This window comes from Ostrea edulis, chromosome 7 (assembly GCF_947568905.1).
Source record: "Ostrea edulis chromosome 7, xbOstEdul1.1, whole genome shotgun sequence".
NCBI classification, from domain to species: Eukaryota; Metazoa; Mollusca; class Bivalvia; order Ostreida; family Ostreidae; genus Ostrea; species Ostrea edulis.
In genome coordinates this window covers 416,276-435,214 of record NC_079170.1, presented here as the reverse complement: position 1 = coordinate 435,214, position 18,939 = coordinate 416,276, and the positions used below count along the sequence as shown (strand labels likewise).

The 18,939-nt window shown below is 35.0% G+C and overlaps 1 protein-coding gene and 1 long non-coding RNA gene across 6 annotated transcripts in view; one reads left to right on the top strand and one right to left on the bottom strand.

Moving 5' to 3' along the window:
• The window catches only part of LOC125655396 (plexin A3-like), a 136,044-nt gene that overhangs the window by 114,890 nt on the left and 2,215 nt on the right, over window positions 1-18,939 (bottom strand). For 2 of the 5 annotated variants that reach the window (XM_056142953.1, XM_056142954.1), the window contains one exon: window positions 6,304-6,435. The exons of 2 other annotated variants lie outside the window; for them this stretch is intronic. The gene's annotated coding sequence lies outside the window, so the exon portion shown is untranslated. Of the gene's footprint in view, window positions 1-4,322; window positions 6,436-18,939 lie in introns of all 5 variants that reach the window. One more of the 5 variants, XM_056142952.1, reaches the window with a different exon arrangement.
• On the top strand, window positions 6,420-18,104 carry LOC125655402 (uncharacterized). The gene is made up of 2 exons (XR_007362738.2): window positions 6,420-10,739; window positions 14,535-18,104. It is a non-coding gene; the product is annotated as an uncharacterized LOC125655402 (long non-coding RNA).

Here is an 18,939-nt window from a genome sequence, read left to right as displayed (position 1 = left end):
ATATATCGTCGGTATTGTTTACTATTCTTGTTAATTAAATTTGAAGTTTGATCGCATTTATTTTATCGTACACTCCTTTATTTGTGTAAAGCAACAAGTAAATGTCAATTGCAATAGACTGTACATGTATGTATTGCGCAAACTTTTGTTGACATTTCTCTCTCAACATGTTCTTGCATGACTTAATAATCCATCAAGATAAATTATCATATATAAATCAACATGTATATTTCTTGTATAAAAATATTTCTTCTCGAAAATATATAGGCTTAATTTCTTTTAAAGACAGTACAAATGCAAGTATATCGATTGCTGCTTTCTTAGAGAACTGATACATGTAGAACAAATCAGTTTTATAACGAATTCGTTATATTTGAATTATGAATTCGTTATTAACGTATAGCGAATTATGATTATAGCGAATTTTTATAGAGGGTCCCCAGAAATCGCTATATCAGAGTTTTACTGTAATACTGACTGGTTAATGATAAATGTATGATAATTTCAGAGTACATTCTCTGATGACAATAAGAAAACTATAGATAGTTATTACTTGCGCTTTCTAACCCCATGCAGACACAGCGACGCAGCATCGGTTTTTCCCAAGGGGGGTGGGGTTGGGGGTGAAGGTTGACTGACAAAAAAGGTGGGCAACCCCTCATCCCCCTTTGGTTTTATGTGCCCAAGTTCCACCCTGACTTGGATATATTTTATAGCCAGATCGAAATTTCCTTTACACACATCGTGAGCGCCGTTTTTTAAATTCATTTTCATAGGATTTTTACAAGTATCGTGTACAGCTATTTTAGTTTAACAGGTGAATCTAATAAATATAAATGGCTTTAACATTCTTTTACAATAAAATTTGTGACATTAGGGCCTATATGAAGAATAATTTACCATCACATTAGCCGCTATATGGGCTCTTTCTTGCGTATAATGGTTGGAACTGGAAGTCAGAGGAAGAACGAATTCTTCGTCTGGACCAGTTATTGAAGGAACTGTCGAAAAATCCGAATGTCCTGATTGTTTTTGTAGGCCATGCGTTATGGAAGAGTCACACAGACAACTTTAGGTAGCCAAAGAATTCTGGTGTGCAGTCCAGAAAAGCTAATTCAAACAGATTAAAACTTTCTAAACAATTTTGGAATATGTTGAGTCATCGTGGGGTGTGGGACGATGATCGGTTCATAAGCTGTACATAGCCAGAAAATCTGCACAGTATGCAGGAACTCCCGTCGGAAACTGTATGTTTGATTGTCACACATCAGGCAGTCAAATGGATACAAGATCAATGGCTAACGTTCTCATTTATACAAAATAAATTTATTGAGCTTTAATTCTTACATGTTGATTCATTCAACCGATCGGTTGTTCAAAATCCTCGGCCTTTAACATTATTTTTTGTTTAAATTTTTTACCCTAATAAGGAAATCAACGTGCAAATTAGTGCTTCATTTAAAGGGGGGGAAAAAGTCATCCCCCAACTCTTGCATGACCGTAAAAATTGGTTTATTTCACCTGAATAGATATAAAAACTTCTAATTTCAATATGCTCCACCATTTGCTTTGAACATTTTTTTTCATACAGAAAAGAGGGGGGGGGGGGGGGGGGGGGGGGGGGGGTCGGGGGTCTGAATACAACTTTCAACATACCGGTATAAAGTTAGACCTATTCATCTTCAATTTATTTACTTTGTATTCAGAGAGAAAAAAATTTGATCAGAAGAGCTTCATATAACTATTTCATAGTCAAATTTCATTTCTAAACAAATCAGATCATGTTTATACTAAATTATGAATATCTGTACTAGCCTACATGTAGTCTACCGTCATTATATATAGTCAACGTTTTGCAGGATTTTCTCATCTTTGCCGTTGGTTTGTAGCCTAGTCGAAAATAGTTAGAACTGCATCTGGTTGAAGATTTAATTTCATAAACCCACTAGTTTTTGCCAAAATAGAGTGAATACAATAACGAAACTGATCCTCATCAACCCCCGTAATCGCGTAAAATGACTGTCAAACAACTTCGAGTTCTGTGTTCTCCGTGTATATTTCACACCTAAGTCTTTCTAAACGTTGGATCATTTAGACAAAAGTATATAGAAATACCTGACTTGCTACATTACAGTTGAATGTAAGCACATTGAATATTTTGACGGCTAAAACCCGCAGTTGTTAGTATATAAACAAATACACATTTGCGTCAGGCTGGTCTCTTTTGACGTCATCAAGCAAGGGAGATAAGTAATCTTACTATTTTGATACTTCACGTCAGCAACACTTGACGGTCTGTAGCGCCTGTTACCTTACGATTTTTTTTAATGACTTCTTTACATATGTTAAGTAATTAAAGAAGAACACATTTTCGTGCAAAACAATTTTATTTTTTTTAAATCGTCTCTTATGGCCTTTAAAGCAATTTTTTTTCAATTTATAAGTGAATTCTTAACACGATTATATACTTTCTAGTGTTTGGCACATCTTATTTGTTTTAATCATGCTATTTTCTATTAAACAGACTAATGTAAACAAAAACATGGCACGAGCCTTGTTTACATAACAAAGAATTGTGAGTGCTGTATCTCACTTACAACTCAATAACCAATATTCAAATTTTGGTTGACCATTAGAAATACTTTAGTAATACCACCTTCACACTCACGGATTTTTATTACAAGTCCTTACGGATCTCCGACTCGTAATCAATCACAAGCATTCATAAATCACTCGTCGGTATCCGTTAATAACTCGTCACAACTTGCACACACTCGTAAGGATCCGTGAAAGTAGGGGCAAATTTTTGACATGTCAAAAAAAATTCACAATTGTCCACGGATTTTATTTTCCGTAAATAACCCGTAAATAACTTGTAACAATCCGTAAGTATCGTAATATGGTCGCAATAACACGTAAACTGCTCGAAAAAATCCGTATAACACTCGTAAAAAGTTTTTTTACGAATCTTAGTGGTTAGTTTACGATATGTTACAGATAGTTTACGAGTTGTTTACGGAGTATTACAAATGCCTAAGTGATTGTTTACGGATTATTACAAGTGATAGTTATGATTTCATTCAAGTCGGGTTACAATCGCTTTACGGATTGTTCAGAGTCATTACGAGCGATTTACGTATAGACATGATTACTTTACGAGTAACTACTTAAACTTTACAATTAAGGAAAGGTATGAAAGACACATAATCTGACAGTTTCTTTCAGTTGTTATCAAGACATCAAAGAAGTTACACATCTTGCATACAATATACATACATGCTGTTACAAGTAATGTCAGTTGTCGAATGATGATACAAAGCCAACTGCGAACACTTTTGAGTCAAAAACGTAAACAATTGTAACTAACTCCTAACTATTTGTAACAGCACGTTATCAACACGTTAACAGGTCGTGATTTACACGTAAAAGCTAAGCTATATCGTAAATATCCGTAATATACTCGTAACAATCCCTAAAAAGCTCGTAACATGTCGTAATTTGCTCGTATTTATGCGTGTTCACTCAGAACAAATCGTAAATGTGTGCCGTAAATGCTTCGCAAGAACTCGTAATTAACTGTAAATGGCCCGTAAATACTCTTAAATAGCTCTTTCAAGTGTTTAAATCTTAACAATCCGAGTACTTTTACGGATTTGTGGAATACGTAAGGATCCATAAGATAAATCCCGGAGTGTGAAGGTACTATTAAGCATTGTACACAATAAAAATGGAAAAATAAAATTTGAAAATGTTCAGTTCAAATCGTGTCCCGTGTGCCCCTTTAATATAATAAGCATTAAATAATTTAATTCATTTAACATATGCTTGAATGGAGCGGTTCTCAACAATAATGAAAGGTTTGAAGATAGAGAATGCATGGTTTGCATCAAGAACGAAATATTAGAACTACATGTTACAGATTGGCCTCAATTTCAAATTCGGGTTGTTGTTTTTTTATCAATGATTCATTTGAAAAAATTAATTAAGATTCTACAATGAAAAGAATGGGAAGAATGTACAGTTATGTGTATGTGACTTGAAGTTCAAAGCCACATGAATATATCCATGTACTCTAATTAATACAAAATGACAAATGCAATTTCAAAACACACTTATGAGGCAGACAGAAAAATTCAAATAAAAATCACCCAGTTTAGTGAATATGGAAAGATTCCCATTTACATACAGGTTTAAAATAATGATGATTACATTTTCAATGCATGCACACAGTTGTCAGTGTGTTGTGGCTGATATGCATGACACTACATCCTGTTCTTATCAACACCAGACACCTATTAACAGCTACTCTCACACCACCCTACCCAACAAGGAAGAAAAATCCTTTTCTTGGTATAATCTTCCTCAATTATTCAGTTCATAAATTGTCCACTTAATCGGGTTAATTATAGCTAAAGATGATCAGGAGCAACTGACACACACTACCACTCAAAACTTCCATGGTGTGTCCCCCATTACACTTCCTTTTTCGTGACCTTTTTTTGACACATCGGGATATACCCTGAATAAGTGACTCATTGAGAACAAAGTTTAAAGAGCTCCCATGTTATTCCATTTTACTATAAATACTGATTTAGGGGTCTGTCATCCGCCTGGACTTCTCAATGACACACAACACTAAGTGACTGCTTCACTATGAATTCACATCTAGTGTTAATCTTGTAAAATAGCAGTTAAAATGCTTTATTTGGTCACAGTCCCTACTGCTCGACTAAAAACAGCAAGCTTCAAGGTCTGCTGATCAGAAATTCTTTATTCCAAATATACATCATTCAAGTAAAATCCCCATGATATGGTCAACAAGAAATGTACTTGGTGACCGATTCTAAGATTAATACATACCAGAATAGTGGTGAATTTTAAAATAAAACACTGTCTTTATTAGGTTTATTGTTTATAGGTGTGGTCAAGCTTTTGGTTTAGCTTACGGTCCAGTGTATAATATTGCAACACCAAATGATTGGGGGGGGGGGGGGGGGGGGGGGGGATGAAGAACTAACAAATGGCTATATATATTTAAACTTTTATACCGTTAACTGACAGATTTATGATAATATTGAAGAGTAAGTAAGTAACTTGAACAGAATGCACTCTTTAGATCGATTGATTTTATGTTGCGTTAGGTGGATCTAGTGATACGTCAACTGTCACTGGGTGGTAACGCTAACCATGCATACAGAGTGTAATATTAGTGGTTAAGTGAACACACTCAGTTTGTTGCAGTTATGTGTTTACTAGACCAGTAAATATCTAATTCTATGGCTGGCTTTGCACTTCATACTCCACTGATATTTACAAGTTAGGTTGTTTTTTTTTGTTTTTTTTCTGAAGGAGAAGATTTGACGAAGAGATGCATTACGCTAAATCAGAGGTCAATTTCATATGATGTCCTGAGCCGTCAAATTTATAGACTCTAAAATGAAAATCTTGATTTAGAATTGTTCCCAGATATTCAAACCCCATATAAATGTCAGCTACGCTGTGTTGATACTGCTGTGAAGCGTCTTCTTATCAGCCGAGAATTTGGAAACAATCACAACACAATGAAATCTTGAACCACTACGTTTCTTATTTGGATCATTTTTCATTTACATACACCCATATCACATTTTTTTCAACCCTGACTGCAATTGGTGTTTGCTGACAAGAATTCAGGTTGCTGATTTTTGGGTTGCTTTTTTTTTTACGTCATGAATATGAAAATAGATTTGATCAATTTCTGCCTCTCCTACCTACTATTGTAAAAACATGTACATTTATTGTTGCAGGTTAAACGAAGTTGCTACACTTGAATGCACTGTAATGAAAATTTTAACTTTGAAATATTTATGATCCATTAATTGTTTACCTGAGTCACTTAAATTAGCTGTTTCCAGACCCGGGGCTTACACACTTATTTGACAATTGACAATTACTGTTTCAGAGAAAGTTACTTTTCTTACATAAAACTTTAGACTTTAGACCTCTACTGTGGCCCCATTATGATATATATACACATATATATATATAGAGAGAGAGAGAGAGAGAGAGAGAGAGAGAGAGAGGTCAAATAGAAGAGTCTTTTTGTTCTTAAGAGGAAACTGTTTCGTAATATTCTAGTGTTAAACTGTACTTTTAAGTGCGACTTCTTCCAAGGGAACAACTGAATTCCAAGAACAATTTAAGCTTTAACCTGTACTCCATAAAGAAGCCTTTTTGTAACTTCTAGCTAACTAGCTGTCATGGCTGCAGGTTTAATGGTCCCAGAGAAGCAGATTATCATACAATGTATCCCATCCTACTTACTTTCACTTTTTATTTTCTCTTCTCTTAAATTCTCTTTGACAGAATGTTTCCAATATCATTGAACATACAAATTGAATCCCATTTCAGATGATATTTGTCAAGTTTGGTGGAAGAAAACTCTGACCTCTGATTCTATAAAAGAATTTCATAATATATAGTTATGACCTTCAGTAGCGTTATAGAGACTGCATATTAAGTAGTAACCATCTTTGCTATGTAAAAAATTTGATATGAAAACAATTCCTGGCCTTATCATCAGAGTACATTACTGCAGAATGCACTGTAGTCTGCAGTGAGATGTTCTGGTATGTAATGTTGTGGCAGTAATAATTCCCTACACATCACAGAACCAATTAACCATTACTCCAGTTTTGATATTGATAGTTTACAAATGATATATAACCTCATTACATACATGAAATGCCTTTATTTCACATTCCACCTCTCGCTGGTCGAGTAGAAACACAAAATTATACGTCCATTATCTTTATAACCTGTTCTGCCGTGGCTTGCTCAGTATATTAACAATTGCAGAAGATCATAAATTTTTTTGAAACGCATAAATTTTTTACCCTAAAGACAAATAAATGATCTGTTTTTCTAGGAGTGTAAAATGGACATTTACAGGTTCTATTGCATGTGTCAATAATTATCTTTCATTTATAAATATCCTTCTTTAAATTAATAGTTTGTTTACATTGCCGCTTAATGGTCAATTTCTTGGGACTGTCCTGAGTGAGTCTTCACAAAAACATTTCACAGTCACTGGATAGGGGTAGGAGTTTTGTAATCAGGGTGGGACCAAAATGGTCAGTTATAACATTTGTGAACAATAGAACATCTTTAACTTCTTGATAACTACCACTCCAATTAGATCTTTCAAATTTGGCATTCATGAAGCATCTTTGAGACAAGAAGGACATAAATTGTAAGTCTCAGGACTTCTGAATCCCTGGGGCCTTGAGGGTGGGGCAAAAGCTGTTAAAAATTGACCAATTTTCAAAAATCGTCTTCTCTACAACCACACAGGTGTAAGAAAAACTAAATACATAGTGATATAGAGCAGGAAGGCCTCTAACAAAATTGAAAATTTCATGATCCCCGAGGTAGGGGTTTTGGTATCAGGGTAGGACAAAAATGGTCAGTGATCAAATGTATAAACAATTAAACATTTTTAACTTCTTGATAACTACCAATTCCTTTCAAATTTGGCATGAAGCATTTTTGGACTGACCTGTGTCAGACTTCACAAAAACATTTCACAATCACTAGACAGCCGGGCTTAGGTGAACCTAAATATGTTTTATTTACATGTAGAAAAAAAGTCCTGCTAGCCATCATGACGTCATAAATTTACACCATCTTCAATAAAATTCAATATTGAGCTACTATTGTATATAAATTAAAACTACCTAAATTAATTGAATGGATGTAGTAATAGGATATAGTGAGTTTTCATGCTAACAAGTGGTGAATGAAAAAACAAATAAATCAAATTATACAGAAACAAGATGTGTTTGTGAAACACAAATGTCCCCTATAATGGCCTATCCCAAAGACGGCCAAGATCACAAGGACAAATATCTTGGTACCAGTAGAAAGAAATTGTCACAAGAAATGCTCATGTACAATATGAAAGCTCTAATATTTACCATTTAGAAGTTATGACCAATGTCAATTTTATTAAAAATAGGTCAAATGTCAAGGTCAAAAGGTTTAGTACCAACGGAAAGGTCTTGTCACAAGGAATACTCATGTGAAATATCAAAGCTCTATCACTTACTGTTCAAAAGTTATTAGAAAGGTTAAAATTTTCAAAAAGTAGGTCAAACTGCAAGGTCAAGGTCACAGGGTAAAAAATATTGGTACCCACCGAAAGGTCTTGTCACAAGAAATACTCATGTGAAATATCAAAGCTCTAGCACTTACTTTTCAAAAGTTATTAGCAAGGTTAAAGTTTCAGACAGAATGACAGATTGACAGACAGGACAAAAACAATATCCCGCCCCCCCCCCTTCCGATCTTGGGAGTATAAAAACAAATATAAATCAAATTATACAGAATCAAGTAAAAACAATTAATGAATTGCTCTGCATGTTAATCAAAATGAAACAAATTTTTAATTTAGCACATTTATGCACATTTCATATGTACCCTTGCCCATTTTAATTCGAAGTTCAACGACCGTACTTAATGCAATACAAGCTGTAACTGATGGCATTTCTCAACTATACAATTGTGCATCAATTAAATCCTATTGGTATAACTAATATAATCCAGTGATTTTTCTACATTCTTAACAAGGGTCCTGTGGCTTTCCAATTGGGAAAAAATTGTCGACATTTCAGTCAAATTGGGAAAAATCAATTTTATCGTAAATAAGTTTTAAAATCATATTAAACATTATATTATCTTTATTTTACAGATCTGATTTTCTTTAACCTTCTAAAATTTTCAATTATTCTATCCAAATCACCATTCCCATTACTCTTTGTTAAGTCTTATGTATATAAGTCACCTGTACATGGAAACTAACATGAATAACTATACCAGGGTTTGACATTTACTTTATACATCTAGTTTATTTAAAATATTACATCGTTTCATGAATGGCAAGAAGTACTGTAAGTGTAAGAAAGTGATAATTAAACAACTGTGCCACTCGATCAAATCAACTTTGATAGTGAATTTTTTTTTTATAAAATTGGCATGTTAAATTGTTTACATATCTAACACATGCTCAGTGCCCCTCTTTCACTTTTTTCCCTGAACTGGTGACCTCCGAGGTCACTGCACATCGGGGTTTACAAGCAGGAATTACTGAGAGGAAGACAACATTTTTATCAGGAATTCCAACAGTCACAAGTCACTGTATTCAAGTTTGGAGGCGGCAAAGTAGTACACTCTCTTCAACTTGCCATGATACCAGCTATTATTGGTAAAACAAGATGCAACATTGAAACTGAGATTGTTAAATGTGATATTCCTCTTTTGTTAAGCAAATGATGAATTCAAGAAGGCAGGAACAGTTCTAGACCTAAAAATTGGCCAATAAGCCACTATGTTTAATCCTGTGAATTTCGAATTTACTTCAATGGACATTATTGTGTCATGTTTAATCCTGTGAATTTAGAATTTACTTCAATGGACATTATTGTGTCAAGATTTAGAATCAGCCAGTGAACAAGCTTTTAAAAGAAGAGGAAATTCTTAAAATCACTGAAAACATGAGCAAAGATGAAAAGGAAACGATTGTTTTATGTTGAGAATTTTTCACTCGTATTGTCACATCACCAGCTGTAGGTGAAGTAACACAAATTTCGATGCTTATAGCGCTCAGGGCGGTAAGAATGCAGTGAGGTTTCTTTATCATGCCAACACCTGTTGCAATACAGGACCTTTGTTTTTAAGGTCATATCCGAAAAACCTGATATTCTCAATTCTAAGCCTTCGACGAGGAGCAATCACTACCTATTCAACATCATCTTGTTATTTATCTTACTCAGAAAATTTCCCTAAATTGAGCCCCCTACTGAAAGAATACATACAACTATTCATTTGCTGAAACACAATGAACACAGTCAGATGACAGACATGGTCTGTTGCATGGAAGCATTCATCTATTCAACAGTCATATTGTCTATAAAAACACCCTTACACAAAATCTCAATTCATTTCATGAAAGAAGGAGAATGGATTCAGTTGATGAAATTTTCTTTACTCAATTTAAATCTTAGGAATTAAGCTACAGTGTGGCTACAGATACGGTTTTAAATGATGTTTGGGATTTAGAAAGTCCATCCTGTTCAGCAAACTTTGACCTGAAATTGAACTGTTATAGTGATATATCTGAGGAAGAATTGCTGATGGATTCAAATGGAGTTTTAAATGAGTTCCAAGGAGAAAATACTAGTACTTTTTCGAAAGATTTAAAAGAGAATACTTAGTCTTTTTGTGACACTTATCTCTGATACATCTTTCTACCTTCGCTCGAGGATCAATTAAACCTGCTGAGATGAATGATACACAGACCAGCACATTGGAATTAACATCATTTCTGAAGTTGAGATCTACATGTAAAACACTGGCCTAGTGGGACTTTATTATAATTCATTAAGAACAACTGCAGCCACTAGAATGTACGCCACTAACTGTCAGAACAATTTATTATAATTCATTAAGAACAACTGCAGCCACTAGAATGTACGCCACTAACTGTCAGAACAATTTATTATAATTCATTAAGAACAACTGCAGCCACTAGAATGTACGCCACTAACTGTCAGAACAATTTATTATAATTCATTAAGAACAACTGCAGCCACTAGAATGTACGCCACTAACTGTCAGAACAATTCGTGTGTGAAAAAGCCAGTCACTGTACTGCTGCAGTCAGGTCTGATGCGATAGCAAGCAGTGAACAGGACAAGGAGCAGGTGACATATGGTGTATAGAGGGTTTCTATATGCGTGATTTGATGTTTGTTCTATCCGATGAGTTCAAATGGTGTATTAATTTGAAAGGCTTGCTGAGTGAATAAAAACACCATTTCAATGAGTTGGATAGAGCAAATATCAAATGAAAGGTGAAGATAACGAACAGTGATCAATCTCATAACTCCTACAAGCAATACAAATAGATAGTTAGGCAAACACGGACCCCTGGACATACCAGAGGTGGGATCAGGTGCCTAGGATTTACGTACAACCTTTAGTTTTATCTTATTTGCAACCTTTAAACCAACAGTTGAATAGTTATCTATTCAACAGTAAACCGTTTATTATTCAACAGTTTAGTATTGAAGAGTTGACTATTCAACTGCTAAGTATTGAATAGTCAAACTCTTCAATGACTGAACACAATGGATAATGTCCCTGAAATAAATTTTTTAAACAATGATAATGATGGTGAATTCAACAAAGAAGTTTGTGGTATGGCTGAAAATTTCAATATGGAAGTGAAAACGACAGCTACATTGACAGCTCCTGTAGCAATGGTATGTTGGAACATCATAACACAACTCTTACAGAAATACTCTAAAACATTACAGCAAAAAATGACTGATTAGGAGACAGCTGTGAATTGGGCGCTTGTGGTGAAGAATGCCCTGTACAATGTTCATGGATTCAGCTTCTATCAACTGGTATTTGGACGCAACCCTAATCTGCTTAAGTGTTCTCACTGACAGACTGCCAGCTCTGGATGGAACAACAAATACAATAGTTAGGACAGACCACCAGTTCTGGATGGAACAACAAATATAATAGTTAGGACAGACCACCAGCTCTGGATGGAACAACAAGTACAATAGTTAGGAGAGACCGCCAGCTCTGGATGGAACAAGTACAATATAGTTAAAACAGACCGCCAGCTCTGGATGGAACAACGAATACAATAGTTAGGACAGACCGCCCGCTATGGATGGAACAACAAATATAATAGTTTGGACAGACCACCAGCTCTGAATAGAACGAGTACAATAGTTAGGACAAACCGCCAGCTCTGGATGGAACAACGAATACAATAGTTAGAAAATACATTGAGGCATGTTCCATTCCTCTAAAACAGCCTTCACTAAAAGTGAGTGTTCTGAGAGAATCAGAAGAGTTTTGAGAATGCAGGTCCATCCAGGTTGCATCCAATACCAGAAAAGAGATTGTTTATCACACCAGCTCCAGATAGTGGAAAGTGGAAAGACCTTGGTGTGGTAATAGGACAAGATGGTCCAGCAGTATTTGTAAGACGTGTTCCTGTACACCTGTGTAGAATAACAAAAACAACTCCATCAGCAGAAGGCAATACAAGAAAATAAATCTACCAGTTTAATGGATAAACAGCAAATGGGAGAAACTGGAGAGAAGAAAGCGACAGCTACTCGGACTGAGGAAATAACAGTGAGAAAATGTTGTGGATGAACATCATTATGAATGTACTGATGAATGTTTGAGGAATTTAAAGAAAGGACAAGGCATCAAATATTGGGACAAACAGAATGGGGATAATTGTGTTCCAAGAGGACGAGCTGGTAAAGCAGCAGGAAACAATAGAAACTGGTACAACCTGAGTTACCTGTAACCAGAGTCTCACAAGGGCACTAAAATTTCAATCAATATGAGTAAATAGAGGAGTTAGAGATCTGTGAAAATGACAATGCGATGGTTTTGACTGATGTGTCCCAAACAAAAGGAACTCTCATCATGGAGAAATAATGTTTAAGAAAAAAACAATGGCCAAAAGGGTATATCAAGAAGTCTCAAGACACAATCATTCAGCTGATTTGGTCCTCGAGCTAAGGAACAGTATACAAAGCAAGAATAGTAGCTAGAGGATTTGGAGAAGTATACCAGGATGACCTACTTAAAGATTCCTCTACTTGTGGTTCGGATTCTCTAAGACTCGTTCTGACTATATTAATTAGCACTGGGACATTGAAGTGTCCACACTATTGATATTAAAACAGCTTTTCTTCAGTGGTTACAAATTGAACGCAAGATATGTGTGAATCTGCCTCCAGAAGCTCAGCTGTTGTAAACGTATTGTGTGTGGACTGTCTGATGCTTCTCTTTGCTGATTTAACAGAGTTAATGAAGTACTTGTTGGTTGTGGGGATGAGGTTTCAAAAGCTGATCCAGCAGTATTCCTTAGGAAGAATAAACAAAATGTTGATGGGGTACTTGCGTGTCATGTAGACGACTTCTTATGGGAAGGATCTACTGAATTTGAGAACACAATAATCAATAAAAACTTTTCTTTTTGGAAAAGAAGATGGAGAAGAAAACAAATCATTTTCATATGTAGGAATTGAATTATCAAAACTTGATAATGGTATACAACTTAGTCAAAATAACCATCAAAAAAACATTCAGTTCATTGCAACTAAAAAGAGTCGTTATGCAGAGAAAGAGGACACACTGACAGTGACGGAAAAAGAAATTCTCCAGTCAAAAATGGGACAAATACTGTGGATAGGCGCCAGACAAAGCAGACCAGATATCATATTCGATGCATCCAATTTTGCTTCAAGCTTGAAAAAGGCCAGTGTTCAAACAAGATAAAAACCATAAAGTTGGAAAAGGTTGATTTCATTTGAATTTCAAAATCATGGCCAGCAAAGCACCTTAAAGCTTGTGATATATTCTGTGACGCATCCCTTGGAAACCTACCTGACCTGATGGAGAAACTCAAAAGGACATTTTATTGCACTGTTGGGATCTAACAGATTGTTTTCTCCCTCAACCTGGCAGTCAAAAAGAATCAGGAGAGTAGCAAGAAGCACACTAGCTGTAGAGACACTAGCAATGGCCAATGCCACTGGCAACAGAATGTATTTGGTTTCTCTTTACATGATGGAGTTGATGTCTGGAAGAACACACAAAATATAGACTTGCCGATTGTTTGCCTGCATGACTGTCAATCACTCAAAGATGCAATCAAGTCAAAGAAGCAAGTGACAGAGAAAAGACTGAGAATGGAAACCAGCAGTATTCGAGAGTTGATTCAACAGAAAACAATCATAGAATGAAATGGATGGAATGTGAAAACCAGCTTGCTGATTGTTTGACCAAGAAAATACATCATGTCTAAACCTACTCAAAGCACTACAAGATGGTGCTTGGGTAAGGAAGTGTTTGAGATAGTGAACAGTCTCCTTCAGAAACCTATGCATAGTGTAAATATGTTGTGTTTTCAAAAACTGTTTATGACTGAATTTTAGTTGATGCTCTCAAGATAGATCAGTCTTCTCTTTTGAAAGAGGGGAAATTTGTTACCTTGGAACATACGTTATTGTGGTGGAACTTTTGTTGGATGAAACAGTTTTGGGGTAATTAGCAGCCACTATAGACTTTCCTATTTTCCCATGCTGAAGAGTTCAGATGTTCATCAATGGAGATTGTCTAATGAAGTGTCTAGAGGACAACACAGGCAGTGATGCAAGTTGATAGGACAGAGGGCCTAAATGATAAAAAAAATAATAATAGGCCATTTTGGCCCATCTTTGCTAGCCAAGGGTTTACGATCAGCTCCGCTTCTCTCTGCTGAAGAGGTCTGAGGAGCAGACCCTTGGCTAGCAAAGATGTTTTGGCCTAACTCATGAAAACTTAAGGCTCTAAATATGTTTAAAGCAATGCTGCAAAATAAACTCAAAACTTGTTGAATACTGAATTTTTATTTCTCAATTCTTTAGTTTAATTATCATGACAGTTACTTCCTGGTTGCTTCCTGTGTTGCAGGGCATGAAAATCCAATGTTTAATAGAGTTTGATGCCCATCATCAAGCCAGAGGCATGAAGAGGAGTCAGGGAATAGTGGCCCTTCACTTTAATGGAAGAAGAAGACTCTTAATCAGATCCATTTTGTCTTAAACTGGTTCCCTACTGATTGGTGCAAGAAACTTGAACAAGAGAGGAAAGATTAGCAGGCCAGGGTAACATTTGATTTTATTTTCTCAAAGTAATTTTGATTGGATGGAAATTTTTGAAAAACAATCAAAATCATCTTTACAAATGATTGACTGAGTACTTGTATTATGACAAACCAATAGAGATAGCGTTTATTTTTCTGTGGCCGATAAACACTAAAAAACGATTGGCCAAACTGACCGAAAATCGAAAATTTCATTTGCCATTTTGGCCTTTCGGATGAATCGACCATTTTGAATATTTATTGACCATTTCCGAATGACCTACACCAATCTGAATCACTGCAGAGGTACTTTGAGCCAGCTTTTCATTAAGTCTTATTGCTTTGTATTTAAGTATATCCCCTTATACACAAGTCCAAATTCTCCATCATCAAACAAGAAAGATTACATTAATACCATATCTGCCTTCGAATATATTTAAAAATTCTGTCTGATTTGAACAATTCCACTGCACTATAAATAAAAGCAATGATTATTTTATGTGTTATAGTCATGGTACTGGAAATGTTACATCATCATTGTGATGCTATAATCATAAATGATGGCCAGGAATTCATCTCAATCACAATATCCTGGTTTTTAGATGAGACAATTTTGAAAATTATAGGTCAGTTTAATTCCCCATTGCTATTTTCATTCATAACATACTTTGTTATTTTTCCTACAAATTCTATAGAGTACTGGGGCATTTCACTGAGCATTTACTGAATCAATATATAATAGTCTGAATTGTAAATGCCTGGGGATTATTTTAATTGTGAAGTGCTTACATAATTTGATAACTGTAGTGTCACATCTGTTTACAAATGATAATTAAATGTAAACACTTTAATTTCCTACTGGAAATGATGGTGCACATCTAGAGATAGAAGAAACAGACTATGAGCAGCTCAAGAAGAAACGGACTGTCAATGATAGTTCGGGAAGCAGACTGCAAATAACAGCTCAGGGTCAGGAAGATACACACAAGGAAATTTAAAAATATCCTAAATGCACAGCAATATTGAAGAATCAGTTATTAAGCAGTGAAGAGGTTCACATTTCTGACTATCACTGAGATCAAGAAACTCCAAGTAACATGGACCAATTCCAAAAGACCTTGATATAGAACAAGATTAAATCCACGATGTGTGAGCAACTCTAGAGTAATGCACGGCCATGTTGAGGGGGTTTTTCTACAAAGATATGATTCACACATGAAATAGGTTCATTAATTGTCCCCTTGACATAATGACCTTCAAATAAAATTGGTCAATGGGCTGGAGTTCGAACATCTACAGATCATCAGCAAATTCTGTTTCGAGTGAGAGCATCCTTTGTATACTATATACAGTATAATCTGTCTAAACCGGCTATGTGTGGTTCCAAAGAAATTGGCCGGTTTGCACAGAGTCCGGAGTGCAGAATGTTGACAAGAATGAGAGTTGCTTCCCTTGTATTCACTATCTATACATACGTGTGTAATGATTGCTAACGTTTTAATATATCACAAAAGAATTCAAAATGTAAAAATACAAATGTCAGTGTTTTATGGTCGTGCTCATTTGAAAAAGTTGACAGGTTGGTCATCGTGGGGTGGCTGGTTTAAATGCGATAATTAGAGCTAATTACGAGCAGTTGGGACCTTGTGTACACCGAATACAATTGACCGCAACAATTAGGGTGGTGTATCATCGAGGGGCCGGTTTACACAGGATAATTAAAGTTAATTGATAGCAGTTTGGACTGTGTAAGCCGGCCGATATACAGAATACGCAGTATCCGGAGTACAGGGAATTATTAATAAAGGATTTGTTAAAGAAATGTTAGGGACTATATTTTGTGGCCGGAATTGACAGAGCGCCGGAGTACTCAGAGGCCGGTTTGGACAAATTATACTGTATATCTCTGTTTTACATGAACAACACAGTACTGACAGAAGGTATCGTATGTTTTTAATGAACAAGACAATACTGACAGAAGGTATCGTCTGTTTTTTATGAACAAGACAGTACTGACAGAAGGTATCGTGTGTTTTTTATGAACAAGACAGTACTGACAGAAGGTATCGTGTGTTTTACATGAACAAGACAGTACTGACAGAAGGTATCGTATGTTTTTTATGAACAAGACAGTATTGACAGAAGGTATCGTGTGTTTTACATGAACACAGTACTGACAGAAGGTATCGTCTGTTTTTTATGAACAAGACAGTACTGACAGAAGGTATCGTGTGTTTATATGAACACAGTACTGACAGAAAGTATCATGTGTTTATATGAACAAGACAGTACTGACAGAAGGTATCGTGTGTTTTTATGAACAAGACAGTACTGACAGAAGGTATCGTAATACACATGTCAAATATCTAAGTTCTCTTACAGTTTACAAAGTTTTGAGTGTGCCAAACAAACAGATTGACTGCAATTAAATCATTAACTCACATCATAATATTAAATGATCCTCACATTGGGTATAGGAATGCTAAATATAAAACTCCCATCTCCTACTGCATTCTAGGTTAAGACAGTCACAGATTAAGTGCTTTCAATGTCCTCAAACAATCTCCGATTCATTCCACGGTACTTCCTGATTTACAAAAGTAGACCTGAATAAATTTCCTACAGTCACATATGTACAGTGTACAGAGTCTCCCATTCAGTCAACTCTTGAGTTCTTCCTCTCTACATTTCATACAAATTGTCATACATGTTTTGAGTAAGTGATTGCAAATTTATCTATTGAACTATTTTGATAAAATCAATACCATGATTGAATCTTTAAATCTATCAATACTTAAAATCAATATCATCATAATTATGTAACACAACACTTTTTACATTTATTAAGATATTCAATGAATATTAATTAAAAATCCAAAACAAAATTGTTCTGCTGTGTATCTACTTGAATGGCAATTGAAATTTACATTAATCTCAAACTTTATTCCATTTATAAAATGCAATGCAAATAATTGGTGGTATGCACAAACCTATTATTGAACTAACAGAGAATTTACATACTGTAGTGCTTGTTCCTTTATTAAACGTCTGGCATTACAAGATACAGGTCCTTTGGATATGGTTCCCTATCACAATAGGCAGATTAGGTATTGACACCATCAGGGTTAATTGTCACTTATACAGTTTTTGGGACAGCTGGGTCCTGATCCTATTAGATTGGGAAATTTATCAGAACTTTCTGTTCAGATTGGGGAATTTTTTAAATTAACATACAATTATTGAATTTTTTTTTTTTAAAGGTAAAGCCCAAGATAGACTTTCACACAGTTACATTCTCTGCTATGGCCCTGCATGCCATACATAGATCAAAATTCATCTCCACATAAGTGATAAATTCTCAAATGGGATGTAAAAAAAAAAAATACAAACAAAACAAAACAATCTGTGGTAAACTATTCATACAGGTACACTGTACTTAAGTTACAATAAAAAGTGATGAAACTATTCATACAGGTACACTGTACTTAAGTTACAATAAAAAGTTATGAAACTACAGAAAATATAGTTTTGTACGAAATGTATAGGAAAAACAAAGTTGACCTTATACTTTTAGGATGTCTCTGTACATGCGGGAATAAGACACTTTAAGATAATGATGACCTCAGCCCAGCATGCAGTCCCGGATACATTGCCTCACACAAACTAAGACTTTCCTGGTTTGACATGAGATAACAGTTGTATGATGATTGATTACCAAAAGACTCTTGAAGAGGGTAAAAAAAAAGCAGAATTTTTACAGATCTGTTTATTTTTAATTATATCTTATTGATTTTCCTTACACACCAATCTAAATGATATATCACTATGTTGACATTCTTTTTTCTGGACTCAACTTTGTGTTCACTTAACAGGATATCTGTCAGACTAGCATTATATCTTATATCTATATACACATGTACAGAGAGAACACTAAATTCCAGCAATATCCTATACCTAGAAGTGTTGGATCCACAAAGTGGATAATCAAATTATTGAATAATATGACCCTACACGAACAATTAGATTGTCAAATGAAAATAATACAATCTACTTGTTCATTACATATATATATATATATATATATATATATATATATAATAAAGAAAAATTAGAATGCCGAAAATAACTTTTGATGTCATAGTTAAATCTATAATGTGTAACTATAAACAATTATAATGTAATAACTATTGAAAATGAAACCGGTTGAGTTATTTTCGATGTTCAAATTTTTCT